Consider the following 16,748-nt stretch of genomic DNA (forward strand, 5'->3'; position numbering starts at 1 on the left):
TCTGTGTGCATGTGTGGACCACAGCCTTCTCCTCCACCTCCTCCTCCTACTGTTCCTCCTCCTCCTCCTCCTCTGTGTGCATGTGTGGACCACAGCCTTCTCCTCCACCTCCTCCTCCTCCTCCTCCTCCTCCTCCTCCTCCTCCTCCTCCTCCTCCTCTGTGTGCATGCATTGACCACAGCATCCTCCTCCTCCTCCTCCTCCTCTTCCTCCTCCTCTTCCTCCTCCTCCTCCTCCTCTGTGTGCATTCGTGGACCACAGCTTCCTCCTCCTCCTCCTCCTCCTCCTCCTCTGTGTGCATGCGTGGACCACAGCTTCCTCCTCCTCCTCCTCCTCCTCCTCCTCCTCTGTGTGCATGCATTGACCACAGCTTCCTCCTCCTCCTCCTCCTCCTCCTCCTCCTCCTCCTCCTCCTCCTCCTCTGTGTGCATGCATTGACCACAGCATCCTCCTCCTCCTCCTCCTCCTCCTCCTCCTCCTCTGTGTGCATGCATTGACCACAGCATCCTCCTCCTCCTCCTCCTCCTCTTCCTCCTCCTCTTCCTCCTCCTCCTCCTCCTCTGTGTGCATGCATTGACCACAGCCTCCTCCTCCTCCTCCTCCTCTTCCTCCTCCTCCTCCTCCTCCTCTGTGTGCATGCGTGGACCACAGCTGCCTCCTCCTCCTCCTCCTCCTCCTCCTCCTCCTCCTCCTCCTCCTCTTTCTTCTGCAGGCGCCCTGTCTGGTCTCAGGCCTCTGACAGCTTTGCTCATCTCAGAGCAGGTACCAGTGATGGCTTGAGCTGGAGTCTTCAAGAAAGACCTTTAGATCCAAAGTCCACGTGCCAGAAAGTGTACAGAGGCCCTTGGACTGCGCTCCATAGACAAGGGTGGGGAGTCTGGCCTGGGAGCTGGGAGAGGCAGGCAGGGCAAAATGATGGGGGATGTGGGTGGGGGGGGTGCTGACAGAACTTTGCTCTGATTTCCCTGTTAGCCCTGCAACGCCACAATTCCACCGCAAAGCTCTCGAACCCTATTTCTCAAGCTCCTGTTATCGCCAAGCCCCATGGTGGAGGCATTGCAACAGCAAAGCTGTTCCCGGAGCGCTGAGCCCAGTGAGGGAGTCAAGACGTGAACCTGAGGAATGTCAGATAACCGTGGAGGAATGAGGGAGAGATAACGAAAGCAGACAGTGGACGCTGCCTGGGCAGGGGGAGGGAGGGGGCACGGTGGGCGGCAAAGGGCCATCATGGAGAGGCTGATTTGAAGGCCAGGTGGAGCAGAGGGGTGTGTGTGTGTGTGTGTGTGTGTGTGTGTGTGTGTGTGTGTGTGCGTGCATGTGTGTGTGTGTGTATGTGTGCATGCGTGTAAGCTGGGCGGGGCTCAGCAACCAGGAGAGAGACCGGGATGGATACCAGGAGACGTGGATGCAGAATAGGGTCTGTCTGCTTGCTCCACGGCCAGCCCACTCTCCAGACTAGAACAAGAAGAAAATGCCAGAGATAGCACTGGGGTTAAGGTGTAAGCCTTAGATGTAACCGACCCCGGTTCATCCCCAACACCACATGGACCCTCATGACCATTACTGGTTACAACTTAGAGGCTCCTGAGCACCACTGGAGTGGCCCTGGGAATTCCCGGCATGGCAGGGCCTGTGCAGCACAACATTCTTGGACCCCTTCACTGAACCTCAGTTTCCCTTGCCCCACCCTATCCCCATCCTCCTGAACATCACTTGGGAGCTCTCTACCTCCCTGGAAAAAAATATCAAGGTATCCTGAGAGGGGATGCTAGTGCCAGGCGGAGGTGTGTGTACGGGGAGAGAAAGGGGTGAGAGGATGAGATGTTTCTGCAGAGGTTGGTGAGGGCCACACTCTCTTAGACAGAGTAGAGGAAGGATACTCCATCAGGAAACTCCTCGAAACTGAAGTGGGCAAGGAAGCATCAGGGGTCTGGACTTCCCCACGTCCCCTGCACACAGCAGCCTTACCAAGTGCACACAGTCACCTCATATCTCACCTCCTGACACCTGGTGAAACTCCAGAGACAGTCCGGGCTTCTCTGCATCAGTCAAAACCCAGGCGCTTCCCACAGGCAGGAAGGGAGAGAGGGTGCCCTGGGTGATGGCTCAGTGGCTGAGGGATTGTCTAAGGCAAGTGTGAGGTCCTGAGCTTAACCCCTGCTGCTGTGGGTGTGCCGAGAACAGAGGTTTCCAAAACGACTTGGTCTACCATCCCCTTAAAAAAATAGTATTCGGGGCTGGAGTGATAGCACAGCGGGTAGAACGTTTGTCTTGCACTAGGCCGACCCGGGTTCGATTCCCAGCATCCCATATGGTCCCCTGAGCACTGCCAGGGGGAATTCCTGAGTGCAGAGCCAGGAATAAATAACCCCTGTGCATCGCCAGGTGTGACCCAAAAAGCAAATATATATATAATAGTATTCATTGGAACCACAGAGATAATACAACAGGTAGGGTGCTTGTTCCCCCAAGAACTGCTGGGAGTGACCCCTGAGCACAGAACTAAGAGACACCCCCGAATACATTGTCTGATCCACCCTAAACTACTTGAAAATGTCTACAAACATTCACTATGTCCAAATACCTGAAAAAGTGACCGCTTCCTCCACCTGCTTTTCAGCCCATTGGGGTCACTGTTTTACCAATGAGACAAATGGTAAAAGCAAGACTCAAGGCAGCTAAGGAGCCTGGGTAGGAAGGAGGAGGCATGACTTTGGTCCCCCCACTCTTCCCAACCTCACTGTGACTTCCTTCCGGTCCCCAGGAGAGGAAGCTGCGGTCCCTGAGGCCTGAGGTCCAGTGATGGAGCCTGAGAGTGCCAGAGCCCCGCCTAGCTTTGGGTACTAGCCCCAAAATCTTTAGCCACGTGGTGGTGAGCAAATGACTCACCATCCGGGGCTTCCACTTCTGCATCTGTCAACTGGTTCGATACTCATCATTCCACCCCCTCTCATCATGACACTGTGGCAAGGGAGATCATGCATATAAAACCACGCAGGCCCCAAGTCATTACCTCATCCATGGTAGTCTGGTATCCACAAGACCCTGGACAGGTCTCTAAAGCAGATGCTAAGTTAATTGTCATTTCTGGGAGACTGCAAAAAAATAACTCCAGCTGCATCTGCCATGCTGCTATCAGGTTACAGAAACCAGTGTCACAATTGCAATTCTGTACTGTTTTCATGTTTCGAAATGAATTGACTGGGTATGTTTCTTCTCAAATTTGTCTGTAAGCCTTGGAAATGCCACTAGTTCCCCAGCATTCTCCTTTTGGATCCAGAGAAGCATCTGAGAGGGTGGGGAAATGCTCTTTCCTAGACCCCACACCTGAGCTGCTCAATTTCGAAATCTGGTGAGGAATGAATCGGTCCCATTCCCTACATTCCCCACCCTGTAAACGTCCCAGCTGATCATTTGCAAACTGAAGTCTGAAAGCTATGGCTATAAAAAAAAAAAAGCAGTGAATAAAGGGGGTAGGGCAGGAGATTCTGGAACGTTACACAGATGAGCAGAGAAGGGGAGATAAGACAGAGACAGCACCTGCCTACTCCTCACCTCCTTGGCGTGTATGCAAAGCACTTGCACCAGCATAAAACACACTTTGCAAAATCTTGATTCACTCACTGCTGAGCTTCTCCCTCAACCTTGGAATGGAAAAAAAGATAAAAAGATATACTCAGCCTAAGACTAAATTCGCTACTAGGATTTTGCAGGTTAGAACATTTTCGAATTAATGGGCCTTGCTTCTTGGAAACCAAAGCCAGCACCCTGGGCCACTGCGGGCCAGGAAGGGACAGAACGGAACAGTCACCCAGACATTTGCAACAATTAGCTCTGATATTAGCTTGGGCTTGGGCTTCAGCCACTAGCTCATCCCTGATCAGGGAGTTTGTTTAATAGACACACACACACACACACACACACACACACACACACACACACATGTTTTGCACATTTGCTGGTTGGGTACCAAATACAATGTATCTATATTTGACCAAATACATTCAGTGAGTGTCTAGGTCTTCAAGGATTAGAGATGCAGCCCAGCTGTCAGGAGTCATTTAGACTGTGAAGCAAAGGGATGTTTCCCAAGAGACCAGAAAAGCACCTGGCTAGCTGGAGCTGCAAAAGAGACAGGATGGCCTGACTCTGGGCTGTGGTTTTCTCAACTATGTTTTCCTTCCGCTCATTGGGGGAAGCCTACTCATTCACGTTTTTTCTGATGAGGAAATCAAGGCATAGGAAAAAAAAACTGTGGCTTTCTCAAGGCTCTGTAAGATGGAAGCTTCACCTGGTAGACCCTCAAATTCAATTTTAATGCCTTGGGCATCACTGCCTTAAAGTCCCTCATTTTAAACGTGGGGAAGTATGGTAGCAGATTCTATTCTACAGAGAAGAGAGCCTAAGGAGTCTCACACAGTGAGAGGAACAAAATGATTCCTCAGCACACAATTTAATTCACAAGTAATAAATAAGTAAATCACAGATATGCAATAGGAGGGGGATGCAAGTAATCCCCTCCTCTCTTACATGATAAAGTTGTTTATATTTTCAGAATTTTTTTCTGATCAAATACAAATCTCTTTCCTGGCTTTCAAATAAGATCATGCCATATTTGCAATTTTACTTTTTTAAATTATAATAATGAGTTTTGTGTATAGGTAACAATTAGTGATGGCTGGTGAATTCTCGTAATCTAGGAATTTATAAATTCATAATTTTTTTTTTTTTTTTTGCTTTTTGGGTCATACCCAGCGATGCACAGGGCTTATTCCTGGCTTTACACTCAGGAATTACTCCTGGCAGTGCTCGGGGGATCATATGGGATGCTGGGAATGAAACCTGGGTCGGCCGCGTGCAAGGCAAACGCCCTACCCGCTGTGCTATCACTCCAGCCCCAAATTCATAAATTTTATGCAGATTCTGAGAGGGAGAGATAAAAACTACCAACTTCCTCAGTGTTGTGTCTTTAGTTCATCTTTAGCTAATGCACTTAGGACGCCTTAAAGATTGTTCCATTTAAATACCGTTTTCAGGAGGAGGATGTAGCCAGGAAAACCAGACAACAACAAAAAACAGGTTGGTTGCCTCCTCCCCAGAACAGAAATAAAAGAAAAAAGAGGCTTTGCAGCAAGGAGAAACACGTTAGAAGAAAATGAAAAATGTATCTTGATGCCAAGGGGAAGAATGCAGCTTTACAAAAAGGCCTCAACTTGGACCTCTGACTGCAGGGTGCAGGCCTCCAAGGGTATCCCCCAGCCCCCACCCTTCCAGTCATCTCCTAGCTGGGAGATGAAAAATAGCCTCCCTTCTCCCCGCAATGGTGTTAACGAGGCTGCCTGCTGAGACACAGTTAATCACATCAATTAAGAGCTTTTTACACTTGGCCTTGCCTGCCAGGCCCAGACCCTTTGTCCAGGGGAAAGTCAGGTCAAGGGACAATTTATGAGTCTTCTTATTTTTCCCTTTATTTTTTGCCTTTGTACGTTTTCTTTAAGATGCAGGTTTAACACACTGGCATGCCCAGATTATAGAAACCGTATGATGACTTTGTGCAAATGCCTCTACCAAACCGGCAACCATCACCGACACCCCAAAGTTACCCTTCTGTCAAGAGTACCCCAGGCCTTCCCCTCTATATCTGTCCTCCACAGAGGTAACCACCATCCCGACTGCTGCACAGTGGACGGTTTTTTGCAGGCCTTCAGAATGCATACAAGTGGAATCAGGTCATGTTTAAAGATGAGTATGAAAGAAGAGCAAGAACAGGCAGTTCCTAGTGAGTCTGCAAAACAGTGAATGCTCTTTGCAAAACAGGCTGGCAGCTCCTCAAAAGGCTACACACAGAGTTGCCACATGACCCAGCAATTCCATGACTAGGTATATATACTCAAGAAAATGAAAATATACATCCCCACAAGCCTCCTACGTGAACCTGTCAAAAAGTGGAAAGCACCATTCCATCAACTGATGAATGAGCAAATAAAATGTTGTGTCTGCGTACAATGGAACATTAATGGGGCATAGAAAATGAGGTACAAGATCTATGATGCAACATATGAATAAACTTTGAAAACCCCATGCTGAGTAAAAGAAGCCTATCACTAAAGAATACTTGTTGTATGAACCCATTTATACAAAAATAAAAATAGACATTTTGTATAAGTTATATGGATAAGAGGCAAATCCATGGGGGCAGAAAAATCATAGGTTGCTTAAGACTGGGGGTAAAGGGAGTTGGGAGGTGGTAGCTAACGATACACAGACTTTCTATTTAAAGGCATGAAAATCTTAAAAGGTTGGTGAATTCCTTGTTGACTTGTAACTCAAAAGCTGCTTAAAGAAGACAAACATTCAGCATTAGGAGTCAGCTGTGGTGCAAAGAAAACTGAGCAATTTTCTTCCAGTACAACTTGAATTTGGTACTGGAACCCCCCCACCTCCATTTCTTCTGAGAGCATAACTAGTGTCTTAAGCAGGTCTTGAGAAGACCTAGGATTTGTCGCTTTTCCCAGGGATTTCTACTCTCCCTGTTCCTTAAAGACTGAGTGCTTTAAAATCCAGGAGCTATTCACCAGAATCACTTATCCATTCATGCATTTTGTGTTTACAAAGAATGTAAAGGCAGAATACATGAATTTACTTGTATTTAGTAAAGTCCAGGATCCTATCTGCTCACAAGCACCTGCATTTTATTTATTTATTTATTTATTTATTTATTTATTTATTTATTTATTTATTTTTCTTCTTCTTTTTTTTTGGAGGGGAGGGGTGTCACACCCAGCGATGTACAGGGGTTACTCCTGGCATTGCACTAAGGAATTACTTTTGGCAGTGCTCGGGGAACCGGGAACCATATGGGATGCTGGGAATCGAACCCGGGTCAGCTGCGTGTAAAGCAAATGCCCTACCCGCTGTGCTATTGCTCCAGTCCTGCACCTGCATTTTAAAGGACATACTGCAAAAGTGTGTATTTGGTCTTGTGTTTAGCAAGTGACTTCAGTACTCTGAAGAGGGGAAAACAACCAATCGGAGACAGAGGCCAAGAACTCCCAGGTTGCAAGGATCCATTCTATCATACCCAAATACACAACTTCATCTCCTCCTGCCTCACATCCCATCACCTGAAGAGACCAGCAACTTGCTTTGTGCTGTGACCATGAAGAGCCCAGCTACACTTAGAAGCCTGGGACTTCAGGCACTGTCTTAAACTCTATGTAACTCACTTCTCACGTGCACAGCGGGGATGGTGACAATAACAGTCTGTACTGTGTAGGATTACATGAGCTCATAGATGTAACCAGGGGGCTGGCAAGCTCTGGAAAGGGCCAGAAAGTAAATATTGTGGGAGAGCTGGACTGAGCCATTGCTGTCTCAGATAATCGTCTCCACCATGAGAGCAGAAAAGCATAGAGCACACAGCCTTCCAGTAGAATTTTATTTACCAATGTTGAAAATTCTAGGCAATGAAAGTAGATAACGGACCAAATATGATGACCTCTCAGTGTCTGTGTTGCAAGCCCTAATGCCCAAAAGCAGAGAGAATGGGGAATATTGTCTGCCATGGAGGCAGGGGGAGGGTCTGAAAGGGGGGGTATACCCGGGATATTGGTGGTGGGGAATGTCTACTGGTGGAGGGATGGTTCTTTGATCATTGTGTGATTGTAACCCAAACATGAAAGCTTGTAACTATCTCATGGTGATTCAATAAAATTAAAAAAAAAAGTTCTAGGCAAGCAGTTTCCCTGTATCACAAAGCTCGCTCTCTCTGTCTCTGTCTCTCTGTCTCTCTGTTTCTCTCTCTCTGATTATCTCCTCCCCCCTTTAGAAACATAAAAAGCATTCTTAGCTTCTATTATATAGAAAAAACAGGTGTGGGCGACCTTTTCCAGTGACCTGCAGCTCCCTGATCCCCAATATACAGCACTGAGGAGCATTCTGCACCCACTAACTACCCCACTAACTACCCACAGGCCACTGTGGCAGAGCATTTACCACCCATGAAGCTCCATGTTAGATGCTCACATGCCCTGTCTCATCTCAGCCTATCACTGCTGGTAGGAGAATGCCTCAAAGACTCAGACAAGAAGGGAAGACTTCCTGCACCCGTAGGGGCAGGATCCCCGTCAGTCCAGATCTTTCCAACATGAGTACTTGTGTCTAACCATTGTAAAACCCAGCGCTGGCTGCCAGGACACACAGGGTACCAGAACCACTCAGGCTCAGCTCCAATACCACAAATCATGATCTAATTCATGTGAGATGTGTCACAGAAATGGAGGTCTGGGAGGAAGACTGCCAGGGGCCTAACAGTCCACAGTGAGGGAGGGTCTCTGCAGAAGTGACCAGGGCACAGTGCCATGTGTCTGGGGCAGGGTCAAGTGTCCAAGGGAGGAGGCTGGTAAGGCCCATCCCAGCTGCAGTCCTGCTGTCAAGGGCATGATGGGGGTATGGGTGGCAGAGACTGCTTCCAGCTTCCTCTAAGGGAGAACCAAGCAAGACTTGCTCCAGCCATTCTCTTTTATGGGATTCCTAATCATATAAGAAAAAAACTGGTTACCAAGATTTAAATTGGAGAATATTCACCAATGCTTTCTTCTGCTTGAGTTTTTTGTTGTTGTTGTTTATATTATTGTTTGGGGAGCAGTACACCAGGCTGTGCTCAGAGCTGACTCCTGCTCTGTGCTCAAAGATCACTCCTGGAGGGGCTTAGGGTACCATATGTGATCCTGGGGACCAAACCTGGGTTGGCTGCATGCCAGGTAAACGCCCCACCTGCTGCACTAAGGTATCGTATGATTACCCTAGCCCCATATCCAAGCTTCCTTTAGAAGAGTACAAAACTTAAATCCTGTTTCTTTTCCTTTTTTTTCCATTTCATCTAATGTGTCCTCCCCTTACACTTAAGAAGAGGTCGGTCACTGTTCTGTAGTCCTGAGCAATGGTAAAGTCAGAGCTCATGCAGATGAGTGGGCATGAGTGGACACATGGAAAGATTAGACTTAGTGGAATTGCTGCGTACACACTGTTGTGTTCTGAGACCAGGCAGTCTTTGTCAGCATAGTTACCTACCTTCAATTAGCATCCTTAGAGATAGCAGCAGTGGTTTCAGCTTCTTCTTTTCGTTTGTCTGGACTTGGAAATCTTTCTGGAAGAAAAACCTAGGACTTAGCCACATGATATACAGCTGATGTCCAGACAGAAATTCGATGTGCCCAAAGTGTGATGGATAAAGTGACGCTGTTTTCTATTAATTCAGTCACAGCATCCTTAGGAGGGTTCTTCTCTACGAACCAGACACTAGATTAGACACTAGATTAATGGTGAGAGGTAGACAGAGCTCCTGGGCACGGTGGCCTGATTAATTCAGGGACACAGAGAAACCAATGACAGCCTTCTAGATGTTCCACAGAGAGAAGACCACCTGCTCATGAATAAGGGAGTGGCCTCAAGCCCAGTTAGGGCTCAGACCTGGCATGCACCCAATGCAGGTTCTGTTCTCAGCACCACATGATTCCCTGAGCGTCACAGGGTGCAGCACAGCGGTCCCCAGCACCACTTGGACAACCAGGGTAATCTACAGCAACATGGGGTCCAAGCAATATTGTATCAGGACCCTTGCACTGAATCAGCGGCCCAGATGACAGAGCATCTTCGATGGGGTAACAGACATCCTGAGTACCACTTGGGAAGGCCCTCAATACAAAAAAAGAGGGGGGATGGATCTCTTCCCACAATTTTATTTATTTTTTTGGGGGGGGATCACACCCAGCGATGCTCAGGGGTCACTTCTGGCTCTGCACTCAGGAATTACCCCTGGCCGTGCTCAGGGGACCATATGGGATGCTGGGAATTGAACCTGGGTCGGTCGCGTGTAAGGCAAACGCCCTATCCACTGTGCTATCACTCCAGCCCAACACAATTTTATTTTTAATTACAGTTTAGGTAATAGGACTACAAAAGTGTTTCATTTCATGGTATGGATGGACAGAGTCACTGCCCAAGTCAGACTCCCCAAGGCGCCTGACCCTCCTGTCTGTATGTTACCTCTAGTCTGATCTTGCTTGATAGCACAGCGGGTAGGGCATTTGCCTTGCATCGGGACCCTTGCACCGAACCAGCGGCCCAGATGATAGAGCATCTTTGATGGGGTAACAGACTTCCTGAGTACCACTTGGGAAGGCCCTCAATACAAAGAAAAAGAAGGGGGGGGAATGGATCTCTTCCTCCAATTTTATTTTTAATTTCAGTTTAGGTAATAGGACTACAAAAGTGTTTTGTTTCATGGTCTGGATGGACAGAGTCACTGCCCACCACTCCCCAAGGCGCCTGACCCTCCTGTCTGTATGTCACCTCTAGTCTGATCTTGCTTCCCCCACATCCGCCCCTCTCTGTTTGCCAGTTGACAGTTAGGTTAGGTGCATGCTCTCAGTTTACCACCACCACTTTGCCCTAGACACTCCACCTATGTCTTTCCTTGTGCTACTTCTGGTCCACCTCATCCTCCGAACCCCCACCCCTGGCCCATCTTCAAAGCAACCTACATGACACCCACACAGGGTCCAGCTACAGACCCGGTAAACAAAGGGAGTCCTGGTGGCCCTGAGCAGACAGGCCTGTGTACTGAGAGTCAGGCTGAGGACTCCACCTGGTTAGCCTTTGTTGTCTGCACCCGCCACGCACGGGAACCTCCCCTGGAGCCGGGAGGAGCAGCTAAGGTTGGTGGGGAAAATACTCTAAAGGACACGGGTGATTTAAGGCCAAGATCTGCACCCTTTTCTGCAAGGGTTGACAACCTGGAATTTACATCGTGATGGATGCCAAAGGGCAGGGAAGTAAACATGTTTACAGACTGCGAAGCTGAACAGAGAAAGGCAGTGAGCTGGGGAGTCCCAGTCCCCGCACTGGGGCCGCCTCGCCCTGTGTGTTGTCCAACTCGGCTGCAGCCCAGCTTGCTCCTGACTTTCTGGAACGGGAACACAACCCTCAGGACAATGTGTACATTTTTAATTGGGGGGGAGAAAAAAAATTCACTGCGAGATTTTGTTCTCCTCTGTGAGAGGAAAGTCCTGCAATCCCATGACCTGGGGGAAAAGTTCATCGAGTCTTACCCCAGGGGAAATGGAAAGAGAGAGGGCTTTCCCCAGTTACAGGGTCCTGGGTTTGAATGTGGGATCTGTGTCCTTCTGTAAATTATTTATGATCTCCTATCTTCAGTATCAAAAAAATGCAGTGGCAGTAATATAATCTCTTTCCTGCAGGATGAAGATTAGGGCCATCTCTGTGTATAGCATAGATGCCTAATAAATAAATGGCAGTTGTTTCTTTTTGTGTAAGAAGACTCGGGAACTACACGGCTACGTGTGGGGGTTACATGCCTGGCTGTAGCTGGTCGGGGACATCATCTCATTGAGAAAGGAAAGCCAGGAGTAAGCACAGGGGGTTAGGGGGTTAAGATGCTTGCTTTGCTTGCAGCAAAAAAAAAAAAAGAAAGAAAAAGAAACCCAAAAACCTACTTTGATCCCCAGCATCACATATAGTCCCCTAAGCACTGTCAAGAATGACCACATTAGGAATATTGTCTGCCTTAGAGGCAGGGGGAGTGTGGGAAAAGGGGGGTATACCCGGGATATTGATGGTAGGGAATGTGCACTGGTGGAGGGATGGGTGTTTGATCATTGTGAGATTGTAACCCAACATGAAAGCGTGTAACTATCTCACCGTGATTCAATAAAATCTTAAAAATTAAAATAATAATAATAATAATAATAATGATAATAATAATTTTTTAAAAGAATTACCCCCTTGGAGGCTGGAGTGATAGCACAGCGGGTAAGGCGTTTGCCTTGCATGCGGCTGACCCAAGTTCGAATCCCCTGAGCAACGCCAGGAGTAATTCCTGAGTGCAGAGCCAGGAGTAACCCCTGTGCGTCATGTGCATCATCAGGTGTCACCCAAAAAGCAAAAAAAAAAAAAAAACAAAACAAAACAAAAAAAAAACCAGAATGACCCCTTCATGCATAAGCAGGAGTAAGCTCAGAGCATCTGAGGACTACCAAGCGTGGCCCACAGCAGTGTGTGTGGGGGGGGCGGGGGGGCATGGAAGGAGGTGAAGGCAGGGGGGTTGGAGTTAGGTATGGGGAATGAGGAAGGGAAAGGGAGAAAGGAAGGTCCAAGGTGGTCAGGCCACCCAGAACTAAACCTGACCTCAGCTTGGCCTGGAAAAGGTGAGGTGAGGATAACCTGTCATTCTCGGTGATGTGGCAAAGCAAAGTTAGACTCCAACCCCAGTGAGCAAACTAGCCCTGTGCTCTGTGCCCCTAGGCTTCTGGCTGTGCATGAGTAGAGTACGTGAGGCTTCTCTAGGAGGGGGAAAGAAAATGAGTGCATCCACCCACCGGGAGTGGCTCAGGAGGAAGCTGCGACAGCCAGGGTACACCAGGATCAGAAATAGTGTGGTGTGGGCCACCATCCCAAGTCACCCCAGTAACCAGATTTCTCTTCCCCCTTCCCAGGCCACCTCTCAGTTTTAGCCACGCGGGAGGGCAAGGGAATAATCTCTACTTACTGTGCCTGCAGTGACCTGGAGAGTTTCTAGTGGCAGGCTTGGGAGTGGCTCCTGTGCTTCCAGGCACCCTGTTAGGGTGTCCAAGGACCTGGGTTCAAGACCCACTGGGGTGCTAGGTCTCAGGTTTAATTTTCAAGTTCTCTGAGAAACACACTGCCCGAATCCAGAACAAGGCAGGCTGGGTAGAGAATGGGTAGATTATCTTCACAAGCAAAACATTCCAATTATATATGTGAAGACACGTGTATGTATACATTTTTATTGATCGATGCATGCATGCACACAAACACAGATAGACACTTGATGACTGCATTCATGCTTAAAGGAGTCTAGTTGGATCCCAGGTATCACATAGTTCTCCAAACCCAGTGGTGTGACTCTCCCTACCCCCACCTGTCTATTTGACAGGTGACCAAAATCAGTGAAAAGATCATCAATACAGGGACCAGAGAAATGTGCAGTGGGCAGGACACTTTCATTGCACACGACTGACCCAGGTTATGTCCCCAGCACCACCTATGGTTCCTGAGTCCACTGAGCACAAAGCCAGGAGTAATCCCGGAATACTACTGGGCATAAACACTAAATCCAAGCCTTGGCCTCACCCCACATCCCCAAAAAAGAAAATATCACAAATGCAGGGGAAACCATTATTTTCACGCACCTGCATGCATACATTCATGCACCCTCATGCACACACAGATTTCCGCTGGTTCTCGCATAAGTCTTACCCTATCCTAGTGTCCTCCACATCTTTCCCAGGAGGGAAATCACCTGAGACACAGAAACCAAACACCCTAGCTAGAAACTGCTGGCCAGTTGCAGAGGCCGGGTTTGAAACTCTGGCTGCCTTCAGAGTCCACGCTTGCAGGTACCCCATGAATCCTCGCTTCCCGAGAACCCACAGAACAGGCTGAGAGCCCACTGTAATGCACCTGGGGTCCCCAGCGCAGAGTACAGGCAGCAAAGTTCTCCAAGAATTCTTGACCTTCTGCACACCTGGGATGCTTCCCCAGTGGAGGGCTGGAGTCGGGGTCCTTCACTTGAAGCTGCGTTGCTGGGGGCGGTGGGGGCCGGCCAAACGTAGAGGAAATGAGAGTCTTCAGGACCCCATCTCGAAGACTGGACAGCTGCCAGGAGAGCTGGGCTAGAGTAGAAGAGGTGATGTCCCTGTCACCCCAAGGAGTCTCCGCACAACCGAGGACAACCTGTGGTGTCCGTGGGACTCCTACTGCAGCCACCACCCGGACTGCAAGGGCTGCTGAAGAGCCCCTGGCCACCCGACAGGGCTTTCCTGCTGCGTGAAATAAACCAGGCTGGGAGAGCCACACATTTGGGGCTGGTTTCTTGTGCAGCCAAAAGATAACTGATTCATGTGCCCATGTGGCTTGCAGACGACTATCAATTTTATAACCACGTTTTTTTTTTTCTGAGTCCGATTCCATGTTTTACATGTGCTGCCCTAGTGAGCCTTTATTGCCACCCACATTGCTCCCATTAATAAAATTTCCATCTTACAAAGAAACTGAAACTCAGCGTAGTAAGAGATGTCCCCTAGGCAGTGGCAGTCTTGGCTCTGGGCCTAAACCTGGCTCATTCTAACATCTGCACAGAAAGTGGGGCTTCTCCAAAGAAATAGAACCCACAGGATATGCTTATGTATTACCTATTGCACATACGTATCATACACATATGCACTCTCTCTGTCTTTGTCTCTGTCTCTGTCTCTCTGTCTCTGTCTCTGTCTGTCTGTCTGTCTGTCTGTCTCTCTCTCTCACACACATACACACACACACACACACACACACACACACACACATACACCATGGCCTAATTGGATTGACACATAAAAGGAACCATCCCACTCTCTTCCCCCTGTCGTGCCACTTAGCCCTGAAAACCCAGAACATTCCCAATCCATGACTGACCTTCACAAGTTCACAAAATAAGGATTTGTGGTCAGGGCTGAAGAGATAGTCCAGGGGTTCAGGTGCTTTCCTTGCAGACAGTTGAACCCAGATCAATCCTCGGCACCTCCCCTGGCCCCCAGTGCATGGCCATATGAACACAGAGACAGAATAGCTCCTGAGCACTGCTGGTGTGGTTCGAAACCCTAAAAACAGAAGAGAAAACAAGCAGGATTCGTGGTCTGAGCCTGGCAAGTGACATGGCGGGTGCCAGCAGCATGCTGATTGAGCCCTAGGCCAGGCTGAAGGCCCTGGAGAATGAGCTCCACGGGTGGCCCCCATGGGCCATGGTGACAAAAGAAACAAGGGGAGAGAGGAGCCACTGCTCGTCCCAGGGTCCAGTTTGACCCCGACAAGTCGTGTTACCTTGGATGGTACATCAGCTCTCTGGGACTCAGTTCGCCATGTAAGCTTGGTGATCTCCAAAAAAAACAATCAAGTTCTTTCCATGATTCTCGGTTGCTTACTCTGACAGATGAGTCATTGCCATGGTATGTCCTTTCCACTTGTCCCTTTAAAGAAGCTGGGGGATAGACTCTGATATCTATCTTTGGAGCCTCCGGGGTCCAGGTACCCCCATCACTCCAAACCCAGGTTCTTCTCCTCCTGTTGGCTAGTGCCATTCTGTTCTCACACACAGCGTTCTAACTTGCTATTGCAGAAATTCACACCTTCCCCACACCCATCAGCGTTTCCAACAGCACAGAGCTCCAGCAAGCGCTTATCTGTCTCACTGAATGCATTTCCCTGACCTCACCAAAGCCAGTTGCTTCCTTCCATGAAGACCAACCAGACCAGGAAGTTTCTTTTTCTCTGCAATCTATGGAATGTGGGAAGATCAGAGAAACCCATTAAATGCAAGGACAGGACCAGATGGGTATGCGGAGATATGGGCAGGCTGCCCTGGGTTGGACATATACCAGTCTTCCTGTGGTTCCGCCTTCTTCTGTGTTGGGGTGAGAATGGCGAGGCCTACACCACTGGACAATGAGAACATCAGGGTTGTCTTTAGGAGAATTAAGCAGGAGCAGCAGCATCTGCCCAGCAAACCTCTGGCCTGCTTGAATTGACTAAGAAATCACCTCACATCCTTCCTGACTAGTAAGCCCGCTGTCTGAGTTCACTAGGAGCAGAGATGAATGAGTCCCGGTGGGCAGCACCAGCAATGGAATAAAACCCGAGAGAGAGAGAGAGAGAGAGAGAGAGAGAGAGAGAGAGAGAGAGAGAGAGAGAGAGAGAGAGAGAGAGAGAGAGAATGTGTGGTGGTGGTGGTGGTGGTGGTGATCAGAGGGGATCAGCCCTTCACACATTTCACAGCTGGTTTCACCAAAGTGCACCGAGTACTGAGCCCACAGGAGACCCTGTTGTACGTGCCTGGCACACTGTGGAGGGAGAATAGTGGTCGCTGAAGATGCCAATGCCCCCATCCCCAAGACTCTGGGGCTGTAGGGTCACAAAGCAAAGAGGAATTCGTGTGGCAGACAGAGATTAATGGCTGAGATGTTGACTTTCAAACAGGATGCTGGTTCTGGACTATTTCTGTGGACCCAATATAATCAAAACTTTCCTTTAAATATGGAAGAAAGAGGGGCTAGAGAGACAGTACAGGAGTTAAGGTGCTTGTCTTGAATCCTGTGGACCCAGGTTCAAATCCCTGGCATCACATACAGTTTCCTGATCACCTCCAGGAGTGATTCACAGGAACGGAGCTGGGAATAGTCTCTGAACACCACCAGTTGTTGCTCAAAAACAAACAAAAAAATTTTTTTAAAGAGGATAGAAAGCTGAGGGTGTGACTCAGTGGCAGAGCACTTATCTTGCAGGGGAGAGGCCCTGGGATTTATCCTTAGTGCCATATTGCTCCCACAGGGAGCACTACCAGGTGGAACCTGGGTAGTCTGAGCACAGCTCAAGGGGATCCCCACAGAAATAATAACAACAACAACCCAAAAAGTCAGAAAAAGATTTGACTATGGAAAAAAATGAGTCAAGAGTGATCATGTGGCTGATTTGAAGATGGAGGAAGGGGCCAGGACCCAAGAATGTGGGAGATCTCTAGAAACTTCATTCTCTAGAAACAGATTCTCCCAAAGGACCTGAGAAAGGAACCAATCCATGTTCCCTGATTGTAGTTCCCTAAGACACATGTTGGACTTTTAACTCACCACACTGTATCACTCTATCACTGTCATCCCAGTGCTCATCAATTTCTC

General features: G+C 48.6%; 1 long non-coding RNA gene across 1 annotated transcript in view; it reads right to left on the reverse strand.

The window, feature by feature from the left end:
* LOC129402251 (uncharacterized) overlaps positions 1-16,748 on the reverse strand; it is a 73,361-nt gene that overhangs the window by 10,013 nt on the left and 46,600 nt on the right. The window contains exons 2-6 of the long non-coding RNA XR_008628605.1: positions 14,497-14,681; positions 13,504-13,715; positions 13,300-13,342; positions 12,569-12,746; positions 9,073-9,148 (exon numbers count right to left, since the gene is read on the reverse strand). This is a non-coding gene — a long non-coding RNA (uncharacterized LOC129402251). The remainder of the gene's footprint in view (positions 1-9,072; positions 9,149-12,568; positions 12,747-13,299; positions 13,343-13,503; positions 13,716-14,496; positions 14,682-16,748) is intronic.

The sequence above is a fragment of the Sorex araneus genome, chromosome 2 (genome assembly GCF_027595985.1).
Source record: "Sorex araneus isolate mSorAra2 chromosome 2, mSorAra2.pri, whole genome shotgun sequence".
In the NCBI taxonomy this organism is placed as follows: Eukaryota; Metazoa; Chordata; class Mammalia; order Eulipotyphla; family Soricidae; genus Sorex; species Sorex araneus.